Source organism: Helianthus annuus, chromosome 12, assembly GCF_002127325.2.
Source record: "Helianthus annuus cultivar XRQ/B chromosome 12, HanXRQr2.0-SUNRISE, whole genome shotgun sequence".
Classification (NCBI taxonomy): Eukaryota; Viridiplantae; Streptophyta; class Magnoliopsida; order Asterales; family Asteraceae; genus Helianthus; species Helianthus annuus.
The window spans coordinates 42,374,388-42,386,921 of record NC_035444.2 but is presented as its reverse complement, the minus strand read 5'-3'; positions in this window follow the sequence as shown (position 1 = coordinate 42,386,921).

The window sequence follows — 12,534 nt, the reverse complement described above, 5'->3', positions numbered from 1 at the left end:
TCAAACGACACAAAGCAGTTATCGGCTCCAGTATCAAACAAACACGAAGCATAAATACCATTCACGAGGAACGTACCACTAACCACATTGTTGTCAGCCTGGGCCTGACGGGCATTGATGTTGAAGGTTCTGGCACGGGCTGCTTGTTGCAGCTGCTGAGGCTGCTGCTGCTGCTGCTGCTGGGGATCTTGCTTCACAACCCTGTTTGGGCACATGTTGGCGAAGTGATTAGGATCACCACATGCAAAGCAGACTCGAGCATTGACCGCGGGTGCTTGAGCTGCTTGTTGGCCTTGAGGGGCTGGGAGTAGAGCTTGATGAGCGGCGGCAGGAGTTGCGGCGGTACGGGGACCATAGCGACAATTCACAGTGAAGTGACCGTAGAGGTTGCAATGAGCGCAAAAACGACATGAGAGACCCACCGGATGATGATACGAGCATGTCGGGCAGAGCAGGTGGGGACCTGTGTAAGCACGCTTTGCTGGCGGTGCTTGAGTAGGAGGTGCTGGTCGGTGGTGCAACTGCTGCTGAGCCGGTACGGCTTGCAGAGGGGCAGCAGTGGTAGTGACAGCACAGTTCTTGTTGCTGGAGCTGCTGTTGTTGTGCTTCTTCTTTTGGCGTGATGACTTGGAGGGTTGAGCAGTGGTGGTGTCGGCAGTCGGTGCAGTAGTAGCTTGATGCAGAGACTTGGAGGGCTTATCCCAGACTCCAGCTTTTACCCGCTTGTCATTGATCTCGGCGGCAAGCAAGTAAGTCTCCTCGATTGATGACGGCTTGGCGGCATGAACAAAGTCGGAAACACAGTCAGGTAGAGCTCGAATATACTTCTTGATGGCCATATCTGGCGTCTTGACTTGGTCAGGACAGATAATGCTAAGCTGTTTGAAGCGAGCAGTCAAGGCAGCGTTGTCTCCGTCCTTCTGCTTGATGTTCCAAAACTCGTCCTCCAAGTTTTGGCGTTCATGGGGAGGGCAGAATTCGTCCATCATAATGGCCTTTAGCTCTTCCCAAGTCAGCTCATAAGCTGCATCATTTCCGCGTTTGTTTCGTTCGGCCGTCCACCAGTCTAGAGCTCGGGACTGGAAGACGCCGGTCACATTTAGGGTACGGAGATTTTCCGGACAGCCGCTTTGGCGCAGAGTGACTTCAACCGAATCAAACCATTGGAACATAGCGGTAGGGCCATCTTCCCCGGTAAACTCTTTTGGTCCGCATGCCTTAAACTGTTTGAAGCTGAAGGCAGTCTTGTTAGCATCTTTAGGAGCATCGGTTCGCGACTCTTCAGATGATTTGCTGACGTTCTCATACACCTCGCTCACAGCTTTTGCCACTTGCTTGGCGATGATAGCAGTGAGACGCTTGTCTCTCTTTTCTTGGCGGGTAAGAGGGGTTCGGTGTCCAGATGACGACATGGCCTGCAATAGACATCGTCGCATGGCTCAGACACAACAATTCGAATCTCACCTCACACGTCTACTACTTACTAAAGCTCAGGAACTCAATAAAGCATGAATCATATAACACATAGGCATGGAAACACAGATTCACTTAATCACAGAAGCACATAAGCACGTAGAGCACATAATCACAGAAGTACTTAATCACATACGCATTCAATCACAGAAGCAGTCAAAATACATAAACCTATTATTCAAAGCATGCGTGTCGTCCGTATATGGCGGTCGCGAATAGCATATCGAGTAATGTAGTATAATCGTTTAGCACGTCGGGTATAGCATACGCTTACATCATAGCATAATATTGTCTAGATTTCAGCAATGTAACACCTCGAAATTTTTGCTTCCAATAATGTATTGACACGTGTCTTGAGTTTACACGTGGTGTTAAATACTGAATAAAGGACTAAAGTTGACAAACATTGAAAGTATGTAAATTCGAGGGTTAAAAATGTCAACAAGGGATAAATGTACTGTATAGTAACCCTAAATGATGCTCGTACCTTCAAACGAATAAATCATGGATCGTACGGAAAGAAATGCGGAAGAAAGTGAGAGATTACAAACTACGGGGATTGAATGTGTCAACATGTTTAATTTATACCTCTGAGTGACCCTTTGACAAACCCGAGGCTTTGTAACAGTAAATTACGCTCACTGGAATATACGATATAAATTTCGCGAAGTTCCGTTTTAAAACGGGAAAGTTATGATCAATTTCGTATGCGAGGGGTTAGAAGCGTCAACAATGAAAGATAAGGCTTTTCGGATAGTAATTAAACTAACCGGGGACTTAACGGCGCGGGTAAAAGCCACGAGGCCCTTATTCGTAAATAATCGAGGCCCAAATCGCAAAGTTACCCCTTCGAAACCGAAAGGTCAGGCTAATCATGGCAAAAGATTTGAAAATCTTGATTTACAGGCCTCAGGCGGGCCGCGTTAGAGAAACAAGCAAGCTAATGCGGGCCGCGAGCCATGTGAAGATCCGTTTACTGACATGAGGATTCAGGCGGCCCGCGTGAGCCTAGCCTAATCCTTAAGGCGGGCCGCGTTAGACCGCCAGATGCAGTAAACATGAACAGATTCACTGTTTGAGCTTGTAACCGACCTTGGATGCATTAATTGAAGCATGGGCGCCCCCTACATGTCACCTAGCACTCAGGGACACCTGCTGATCATCCATGAGCAATTATAGGTTGAGTTGTAGTGATCTTGTGCCCAAAATTTCACTATAAAAGGCAATGTAGTGCACCTTTGTTCATCACACCTTCAAACAACTCATCTGCTCATTTCTGGAGCTCAAAAGCATTCTTCTATCATCTCTAGTCGTGCACCAAGCTTCTGTAAGTATGCCTAACCCTTTGTGGCTTAGTTTTCCATAGTTTTAGCTTAAAAGTCAATCCGTCGTAATTAACGATTGACTTTACGATAAATCACAAATGGTCCAGTTGTTTGTCGAATCAAAAGTAGTTATATGTTGGTAATCATGTGGGCATTAAACCCCTAAAAGGGCACCCTCTGATTCCCACTCTAACTAGTCCGAATGTCGAGTCAAACTTGCTTAGAAAAAGTCAACATAATGCTATTTTGCGATTTTAAGCATAATCAGTAATGTAGATGGCGTGTAACCTATTTTAACACTCATATGACATGATAATAAGTATATTAACTAGTCTAAGCTTGTTTGATCCGACCATTTACTGTTTTGACCCGGTTCGGAGCCGAAAGTCGCAAAACTTTGACTTTTGCTTTGACTTCAGTTCTGACCCGTTATAGTATGATTTAGATATGCCTTAGGACTCTCTTAGGACCAGGTTACATGATGGTATAACCCTCTGTGACCGGTTCGTTGTTTGTCCGAGTCTTTAGCACATTTCCGTTAAATGCTTAAAAGTTGACCGTAACGCCCTTTTCAATTTAAAACGAGAATTTTGGACATGTGAAAGGACAATAACCTTAGTCCCTGATTTATAAGCATGTCCCTAAAATTTCACGTCAATCCGAGGTCCAGAATAGGAGTTATGCTAAATAGCGCAATTACGAAAACTTTAGTAATTAAATGGCGCAATTAGCATAACGCCTATCTAGACCCAGATTTCGACACCAAACCTTTTACACACTGATGTAAAATAATATTTTGGAATTTTTAAAGATTTTTAATTATTTTTAACCTGCTCATAACCTGCGGTTATGGCATCGGTTCGGTAAATACCGAATATACCCTTTTCGAGCATAACTTGAGTTCTACAAGGTCTTTTGACCCGATTCCAGTTGCTACTGATTTTAAATAATAAATAGAGTATTTTGGGATTTATAAACTGTTCGGAAAACTCAGATTTCCTGTAGAACTCAGAAACCTCTTTTATAATCTTTAAAATGACCGAAATACCCCTACGGGGCATATAATGGATTTAAACTCGTTACGGGCATTACAGAAGGTATCCTACTGATACCACAACCTCTTTAAAGCATATTGAATTAGGAAACTTGTGTAGGACTCTTGCGGTTACCCGTTACGCCTTTTGCGCGCACGGTTCGGCTTTTGTAACTAGTTTACATAAACTAGCCGAAACGGGTCAAACCTTATTGTTTTGACCTCAAAATCCAGAGTGTGATTATATTACCCATATAAAACAAGTCTTCAAACTTGTCGGGTCTGAATCATATTCCATTCCCGGTTTTCGCCTTTCACGCGATTAAACCGTAAATATCCTTTGAAACTGACCGGTCTAAGCTAAGGCTAAATTAAAGACCCGTTAGGATTCTAATAGGTTGATTTAAACCTTCGTTCCAGAATAAGAGACCAGTAAAAGAAACTTGCATTGTTTATTAAGGATTAAATTGCTCAGGTAAATACTTTTAACTTATTTTCCGTTATACGGGCTTGGGATACGGTATTTAAAATACCGCTTGGTCGGGCAGTTGACCCCAACTCATTAGTAGTTGGGTATTATCAATGTGACCCGTTTAAAAACTTGTTTTGTTGGCTTTACGCCTTTGGGAGCTTAATGACCATGTCCCGGATATCCTTGGCATCATTTTACGAAATGGCCACGACCCCGACACACGGGTGTAGGCGTACACCCGTAATGTGTCTATATTATTAAAGGTATAACCGTTGGTTTTCCCGCCACGGCTTTATGCTTTGTGGCGTGTCTATTAACCTTTAACCCGGCACGACCCGGGCGACTGAACGCATAGTAAACATGTAATTCTTTTACAAGATTTAATTATAAATTCTCCCAAGTTATAAAGAGTTTGTGCCCTGTGCATTCAAATCAATTTTATGAAACATTTTACAAAAGTGTCGGTTGAATGTATTTACCAGTGTAAACTGATGTATTTTCCCTAAAAAGATTAAATGCAGGTTCTAAGCGTAATTGGCTGGATATTTCTCCTTAGCATCAATAAAGAGTCTCGCAAGCTTAAGATGCCTACGTCTGTTGAACAATACTTATATTTTATTTTGATCCTCTGTGGATTATATTTCGACAATTGTGATACTTCGATATTACATTCAAAGGTTGGAATATATTTTATCTTTATGCTTCCGCTGTGCATTTATATATTGTGTGGTTTGACTATATTGTTGCCAACTACGTCACGGTAATCCCCCACCGGGCCCACCGGTGAAACACGTGGAAATCGGGGTGTGACAGGTTGGTATCAGAGCCAACGTTGTGTAAATTAAACACTATCTTTATGTGTTTAATCTCAAATGACACAATTGCACATACTTGAGTCTAGACAAGAACATAGGACAAATTCGAAATTTTATTCCAGTTTGTCTTTTATTGTTTATTGTGATTTAAAAGTTTGTTGAGCAGGAAATATGCCACCAGCAATTAGAAGAGGAGGAAGAGGCAAAGGGCCGATCATTACTCATAATGATCACGAGGCCGGACCTTCGAACATGCGAGCTCCTTCCAGTACAAGGAGTGAAGAACCTCAGAGACGTAGAAGAAACCTCTTTGAGCCTGCAAGACATTCTACCTCGCACAGTTCGACACCTTCATACCGTCACTCTTTTGGACCAAATTCGGAGAACAATCCCGATAACCCTCAACCTTCGTTTATACCTCTCCAACGATCTGCATCGCACCGTTCCTATGGCGATCCTACTCCTTTCTTTCAAGGCCGATTTAACCCGGCTGATTATGTACAAGAACCAATAGGTTATAACCCATTAGGACCTGAAGACCATTTCTCCGAAGATAATGCGGTGGATATGGATGAAGACACGGATCCCATAGAACCTGCAAGAGGTACTCCCAACCACCCTATCGAGATCTCTGATGGGTCGTCCTTCCATGGAACGCCCTATCAAGGTCCCGACAGTTACCAGGCGAGGTTTAACCAGTGTGATTGGTACTTCACACCTTCTCATCACTTCTCACCTCATGAGCAGCAACAGCAACAGGATCCTTCCGAGGATTCGCGTTTCGTGGCAGTTACGCCACCGCCTCCTCCGCCACCAGTTCAACCAGTACTTCCAGATCCGCCAAGGCGTAGGAGATCAGGCGCACGGATGACCACCCGAGGAGGGGAATTCCATTTTAGCACCCCTCGCCACTCGAGTGCAAGTCACTTTCCGCCAGTGCCTGAAGAACCACAGTTAGGGGAACCTTCTGGTCACCCTGCAGAGGTGAATTCTGCACCATTTGCACCACCTCCACCACCATTCGGCTATGACAATCCAATACCAGCATACGGCGGTTCCACCGCGTACAACCCGTTTGAGCAGCCAACTCACACGCACTACAACTATAATTATGATGCCGACCCATACGTGGTAGCGGCTAATTACAATGCCCTCCATCCAGACAGAGCTTATGGGAACCTTTGGGGAACAGATTACTCAGCTCATGGGTATCCAATACCTCCTAGACCTCCGGTTCAACAACCGTCGCAGCAGCCACGTTTTTCTCCACCGGAGCAAGAAGAAATCCTCCACCGTCTAAACCGAGTGGAACGAGACTTTGAGCAAGAACGTAAAATTAATCGTGGATTCCTTAAAAGGCTAGCAAACCTACTAAAAGGGAGGAAGAAACGAGATCATTAGTCTCTTTATGTACTATAGTATTTACTATTACAATTAAGTCCCTGCGTGGACATGTATCGTGTTTAGTCCCTGCGTGGACAATTGCATTTCAGTCCCTGTGTGGACTTATCTTTTAGTCCCTGCGTGGACAATTGCATTTCAGTCCCTGTGTGGACTTATCTTTTAGTCCCTGTGCGGACATCCAACTATGTATTTGGTTCCTGCGTGGACTTATTTTCTGTAAACCTCTGCGTAGGCAATTATATATTTAAAAGTCCCGTCTAGGGCAATGTGTAACCATTATTGTGATTAATGGAATATATGTTATAAATTTCATTTTTGTTATTATACACAATGAAACAAGGACCATTCCTTTTAAATTAATCTGCCTAACTAAAGAATCTTAATAGTGAAACCTAGCTTGGTGTCATTATAAGACCCGGCCAAGATGGTAAGACTTAATTAAAAGATTCAGATTTCTAGTTAACCTCTGTAAACATGTTAACATCCTTGGCAGATGTGATTCGTTAAAATCACACGCGTCATTCTTATATACGAATCCATTAAGGGATTCCAAAACCCAAATTAATGATTTGTAAATCATGGGTTAAAATCGTCAATAAAGATCATCATTTATTTAAAACATCCATTAGTAATATAGTGCCCACGGGCCATACTTATTGTCATATAAGACAAAAGACAGTTGTAGTCTATGACTCCCTGTCAGAAAAGGGGTAAAAGAACTATGGTTCAAACCTCCATGCCTCGATTCTCTGTAATCCCGGCTTATATTATAAAAAGGTCCTTGTGACTAGGCTTTGTGCCACTAGCAATATTATTTGTAAATAGGATAAGTTATATTCAAATCCTAAATAAACTGTGAGTAACAAATTAACCAAATATGGTCTCTGTTTACCATGGTTAATGAATTGCCATAAAAGACAATTCCATAATAAACTCCTAAATAAAACATTGTCATTATCTTCTGTAGCAGATTCGAGTTACAATGGCGGAACCAAGTGGAGATAATAGTCATTCAAAAGAGGATGGCAATGATAACGCCCAGATACATATAACGGGCGCGGAATTGAAAGCTCTAGTAGACAACGCTGTTAAGGCAGCCTTGGATCGGCAGTATGAAGAATACAACGAGTCTCGAAGCAGAACCCTAACTACACCACACTCAAAGCCAAAAACCCACTCTAAATCTCTCAGCAAACCACCTTCAACTCCGTCTAAGCCTAAAAAGGACGACGACAGGCACTCGTCCAATGAGAATAGTGTCCACCCTGAGAAGAAAGTGGTCAATGATGCACCTCGCGCCAGGGGTTGCACGTATAAGTATTTCGTATCTTGCAAACCCCGAGATTTCACTGGGGAAAAGGGCGCTGTAGATTGTATGACCTGGTTAGACGAGATGGACACTGTGGTGGACATCAGTGGTTGTGCAGAGAGAGACTTGGTGAAGTTTGTTTCACAGTCATTCAAGGGTGAAGCCCTAGCGTGGTGGAGATCTCTGGTTCAAGCCTCTGGGAAGGCTGTTTTGTACAGCATGACATGGGAGGAATTCATGGCTCTCATCAAGGAAAATTACTGCCCTCAGCACGAGGTTGAAAAGATCGAATCTGACTTCCTATCATTAGTCATGAAGAACCTGGATTGCCAGGCATACCTCACGACCTTCAACACTCTGTCAAGGTTGGTTCCGTATCTTGTAACACCGGAACCCAAACAGATTGCGCGCTTCATTGGGGGTTTGGCCCCAGAAATAAAAGCTAGCGTAAAGGCTTCTAGGTCTGCTACCTTCAGATCTGTGGCAAATATATCTCTGTCTCTCACGCTTGATGCAGTGAGGCAGAGGTCGTTGAGGAATGCTGATAGTGAGAAGAGGAAACGTGAGGATGATGATTCACGTAGATCCAGCAAGAAGCATCGGGGAAATCGTGACAACAAGAGGGGGTCGGAGAACAAGAAAAATGACCGACAGTCAGGCGACAAACCCTTGTGCAAGGTTTGTCAAAAGCACCACTTCGGAAGGTGCAGGTTTGAAAAGAAATCCCCACCGAAGCCGTGTGGGATATGCAAGTCCTCGGAGCATAGGACTCTTGAGTGCAAGAAACTCAAGGATGAAACTTGTTACAGTTGTAATGAGAAGGGGCATATCAAGACGAACTGCCCGAAGAATGTAAAAAGGGCTGAAGATGGGAAGAAGACCAATGCGAGGGTCTTTAAGATGGATGTTAAAGAGGCTATCCAAGACGACAATGTCATAACCGGTACGTTCCTTATCAATGATGTTTTCGCAAGAGTCTTATTTGATTCTGGAGCAGATAAATCCTTTGTGGATGATAAGTTCTGCGAGTTGTTAAAATTGCTTGTTAAAACACTGAATGTAAAATACGAAGTAGAACTAGCTGATGGGACTATGGGGATAGTTTCAACTGTGTTAGAAGGATGTGTTATGTCCATTAGGAACCACTCATTTCCTCTGTCCCTGTTACCCTTTAAACTCGCTGGTTTCGACGTAGTATTGGGTATGGATTGGTTATCGCATAACCAAGCCCAAATCGTGTGCAACCAGAAACAAGTGGTAATCAAGACTCTGTCTGGAGAACCACTTATCATCCAAGGAGATACTCGACATGGATTGCCTGCACAAGTATCTATGCTAAAGGCGTCCAGCTGTTTGAAGAAAGGATGTGTCATTTATATGGCACAGGTAATCATCGGTGAGGAGAAACCCATAATTGAAGACATCCCAGTCATATCCGACTATCCTGAAGTTTTCCTGGAAGAACTGCCTGGTTTGCCACCAAATAGGCAAGTGGAATTCAGTATAGACATCATTCCAGGAGCCACGCCGATTGCGAGAGCACCTTGTAGATTGGCACCCACGGAAATGAAAGAATTGAGGATGCAGTTAGATGATCTGCTAGCCAAGGGTTTTATTAGGCCGAGTTCATCTCCTTGGGGAGCGCCAATCCTCTTCGTCAAAAAGAAAGACGGTTCGATGCGTCTATGCATCGATTACCGTGAGCTGAATAAAGTTACAATCAAGAATAGGTATCCTCTGCCCAGGATCGACGACCTGTTCGATCAGTTGCAAGGGGAGAGTTACTTCTCCAAGATTGACCTAAGGTCAGGGTACCATCAATTGAAGGTCAAGGACGAAGACGTGCACAAAACTGCATTTAGGACTCGATATGGTCATTTCGAGTTCCTAGTGATGCCTTTTGGGATCACTAATGCACCTGCCGCATTCATGGATCTCATGAATCGCGTTTGCAAACCTTATTTGGATAAATTTGTCATTGTCTTCATCGACGACATCCTTATCTACTCGAAGAGTCAAGCTGACCACGAAAAGCATCTTCGATGTATCCTTAAACTGCTTCATCAAGAAAAGCTTTATGCCAAGTTTTCTAAATGTGACTTTTGGCTACGAGAAGTCCAGTTCCTTGGACATGTAGTCAGCGAGCGTGGTATCCAGGTGGATCCCGCTAAAGTTGAAGCCGTCATGAACTGGCAGGAGCCAAAGACACCTACGGAAATTTGCAGTTTCCTAGGTCTAGCAGGGTACTACAGACGCTTCATCGAAGAGTTCTCGAGAATTACTGCACCCCTAACTTCTTTAACTAAGAAGAGTATAAAATTTAATTGGGGCCCTAAGCAGCAAGAAGCTTTTGATATCCTCAAGCAAAAGCTGAGCAATGCTCCAATGTTGACATTGCCAGACGGAATGGAAGAATTCGTCGTATATTGCGATGCATCGCACACCGGAATGGGTTGTGTGCTTATGCAGAGGGGCAAGGTGATTGCCTATGCTTCGCGACAATTAAAGGTGCATGAAAAGAACTACACCACCCACGACTTGGAGTTGGGTGCCGTTGTATTTGCACTAAAACTATGGAGGCATTACCTTTATGGCATTAAATTTGTGATCTATTCTGATCACAAAAGCCTTCAGCATCTGTTCAATCAGAAGGCCCTGAATATGAGGCAGCGACATTGGATGGAAACTCTGAACGACTATGACTGTGAAATAAGATACCATCCAGGCAAGGCCAATGTAGTCGCAGATGCCTTGAGCAGGAAGGAGAGAGTGAAGCCAATAAGGATCAATGCCAAGAGCATTGAAATAAAGAACAGTCTGAATGAACGATTGTTAGCTGCACAGAAAGAAGCTGTGTCAGAAGCTAACTATCCAAACGAAAAGCTAGGGGTAACTGAGGAGCAGTTATCCCATGGCAAGGACGGAATTCTGAGATTGAATGGAAGGATATGGGTTCCTATTTATGGAGGTCTTCGTGACGTTATCCTTCGGGAAGCCCATAGTTCCCGATATTCCGTTCATCCTGGTGCTGATAAGATGTACCAGGACTTAGAGGCAAATTTCTGGTGGATAGGCTTGAAAAAGTCTATAGCCACCTATGTAGCAAAGTGCTTGACTTGTGCGCAAGTGAAAGCTGAGCATCAAAAGCCGTCAGGCTTGCTACAACAGCCTAAACTTCCCGAATGGAAGTGGGAGATGGTAACGATGGATTTCATCACCAAGTTACCAAAGACAAAGAAGGGAAACGATACAATATGGGTGATAGTTGATAGACTGACCAAGTCAGCACATTTCCTACCCATAAAGGAGACTCATAGCTCCGATATATTAGCCCATTGTTTGTAGACAAGATTGTAGCCCTTCATGGCGTGCCTGTGTCTATCATCTCTGATAGAGATACCAGGTACATGTCACACTTTTGGAAAAGCTTCCAGCAATCCTTGGGCACGCAGCTAAACTTCAGTACGGCTTACCACCCTCAGACAGATGGACAGAGTGAGCGTACAATCCAAACACTAGAAGACATGCTCCGTGCATGTGCAATCGACTTAGGTGGCAGTTAGGATAACCACCTACCATTAGTCGAATTCTCCTATAACAATAGCTACCACACAAGCATTAAGGCTGCACCTTTTGAAGCTTTATATGGTAGAAAATGTAGAACGCCCGTTTGTTGGGCAGAAGTTGGAGATGTCCAAATGACAGGACCTGATATAATATTCGAAACAACGGACAAGATTGTCCAAATTCGCGATCGATTGAAAGCTGCCCGAGACAGGCAGAAGAGCTACGCAGATTTAAAGCGTAAACCTTTCAATTTCGAAGTAGACGACAAGGTATTACTTAAGGTATCACCCTGGAAAGGGGTGATGCGATTCGGTAAGAAAGGCAAACTAAGCCCGAGATATATTGGACCTTTCGAGGTAATCGAACGTGTCGGATCGGTTGCCTACAAATTAAACTTATCGGAAGAGCTTAGTGGAATCCACAATGTGTTCCACATCTGTAACCTGAAAAAGTGTTTCGCTGACGAATCACTAGTTATACCGCATACAAATGTACACATCGACGAGAGCTTAAAATTCGTTGAGAAACCTGTGTCGATCGAGGATCGACAGGTCAAGAAACTTCGCAGGAAATACATACCAATTGTTAAGGTGAAATGGGATGCCCGTAGAGGTCCCGAGTATACGTGGGAGGTAGAGTCCACGATGAAGGAGAAGTACCCTCACCTATTCCAATACATCTCGAGGTCGAGATTTCTTTTAAGGGGTGAGGATGTAACACCTCGAAATTTTTGCGTCCAATAATGTATTGACACGTGTCTTGAGTTTACACGTGGTGTTAAATACTGAATAAAGGACTAAAGTTGACAAATATTGAAAGTATGTAAATTCGAGGGTTAAAAATGTCAACAAGGGATAAATGTACTGTATAGTAACCCTAAATGATGCTCGTACCTTCAAACGAATAAATCATGGATCGTACAGAAAGAAATGCGGAAGAAAGTGAGAGATTACAAACTACGGGGATTGAATGTGTCAACATGTTTAATTTATACCTCTGAGTGACCCTTTGACAAACCCGAGGCTTTGTAACAGTAAATTACGCTCACTGGAATATACGATATAAATTTCGCGAAGTTCCGTTTTAAAACGGGAAAGTTATGATCAATTTCGTATGCGAGGGGTTAGAAGCGTCAA